This window comes from Austrofundulus limnaeus, unplaced genomic scaffold (genome assembly GCF_001266775.1).
Source record: "Austrofundulus limnaeus strain Quisiro unplaced genomic scaffold, Austrofundulus_limnaeus-1.0 Scaffold24, whole genome shotgun sequence".
Taxonomy (NCBI): Eukaryota; Metazoa; Chordata; class Actinopteri; order Cyprinodontiformes; family Rivulidae; genus Austrofundulus; species Austrofundulus limnaeus.
This window is the reverse complement of record NW_013952426.1, coordinates 1,591,274-1,593,209: the sequence shown is the minus strand read 5'-3', so window position 1 is coordinate 1,593,209 and position 1,936 is coordinate 1,591,274.

The window sequence follows — 1,936 nt, the reverse complement described above, 5'->3', positions numbered from 1 at the left end:
GATCACAGATCTCTTTTTCAAGGGAAGCCTGGGCCTGAAGGCAACTATTGTACATGTTTTTGTGGGGTGGGGGGAAACTGGAGTACCTGGAAAAAAAAACCACTTCATGATTGATATAGCGTCTTTGTCAACTACCTTTGTCCAAATATGAAGCGTTAATGTCCTGTTTCCTGGTGCTGCCATGTTGTATGTTTTGTAACCAGAGTATGCCCATTCAAGATTTGGGGCTGCTCATCTATTGATGCATTTTAACCCTTTAAGCCCACAAGATTTTAGAAGATTTCCTTCAGTTCTCTTGTCGGCCCTGTACCGGGCCCAACGGGGCTTTTAAAGCATCTACTTACGAAAACAACCAAATATCCTGCAAAAGTGAATATTTGAACAAACAGGAGCAAGGTAAGAACTAAATTCAACAGAAGTTGGCATATAAACAAAGTGGTTATGGAATATAATGCCGTAACCAACCTAGAGGATACACTTATGATAATTTTGTCCTTAACATCTCTTTGACTATGTGTAATATGTGTCAATAATGGTTAGTAGATAAATTGAAACAATACTGGTACATTTGGGTTCGAAGCATTCTCCTATTGCTCAAAATTGAACCCAGTATGCTCTTTTTTATAATAACAATATATATTTTTTAATAATAGCAAAACCAAAACATAAACATAACAATTAATGTCAACAACACAACACGAAATACCTTACATTGCTAGAGGGTATGCCAAAGAGGAGGGGTTTTGGCTTATGAATAACTTCAAACAGCTTAGAGATGCTGCTTTACTGACTTTATTTTTCAATTTAATCGTAAAAAAATAAAGGCAGTTGCGCAAATAAAGTGTAAACAAAAATGTTTATCTCATGACGATGGTATTGATTTGCTACCCATGTTTATTTTGGTATCGATACTATTGATGTTTAGATCAATACACCCAACCCTAGGCCAAACCAGAAGCAACTCTTAAAAAAATCTAACTAATAGCAAAAGACACGTATCAATATATGATCATGCCATTTACGTATGTTAGAGCGCAGTAGCCATCATAACCAAGGCTGAGGAGAGGGAAGCTGTGCAGGCTGAACCTCACCAATAGTTTGATGCTTTGGTTGTCTTCTACGGTAAAAAAAAAAAAAAGTCTAGTGGAGGCAGGGGTCAGGAACAGGGAAAGCAAGCAAAAGTGGAGCAGAGTGCTTATTGAATAGCTTCTGTGTCACAAAGATAATGACTTTGGAAATCCAACACCACCTGCTTCCCTTGGAGTGCACTGAATGTACACCTTCACATTGGGTCTTTAGCTGGAAAGTTTGCATCCTGCTCTTTAACTGCTCGAACCTGATAAGGTTGATATACTGGTRGTTCTATTTTTAACACAAACAAAACCTGGGATAGTTTGAGGATGGCTTAACAGTATTAAAAGTTGATTCTACACAACTCCAACAGRTTCCCTTGTAAAATCATTTACTTGAAAATATGAAATAAAGAAATATTTCCTCTTGCCTTGATGTCTGGATCAGAGAAGATGGGACATTGTTGCCACCATCTGCAGCAGGTTTCCTAATGATGCTGTTCTGCTTTAAAAGCCTCATACAAATATAGTTTAGCTGATTTGTCAGGCCGCATATTAGGACCATCTAGCAAATCAAGGTATATTACTGTGAAGACAGCCTTTTAAGTGCTCCAGAGCATTTCCTCCCTCAGGCTCTGGGTAATTTATGATAGCATCCCCAATAACACAAAGGAAGATTTGTGCGAGACAGGATTTGACCCGATCATATAAAAGAGCTCCATTTGATTTGATGCTCTTAAGAACACAGATGTGTGTGAACTCTGTGTGTGTGCGCCTTTGTGTGTAAGTATGTGCCCTGTGTGTGTGTGTGTGTGTGTGTGTGTGTGCGTGTGCGTGCGTGCGTGCGTGCGTGCGTGCGTGCGTGC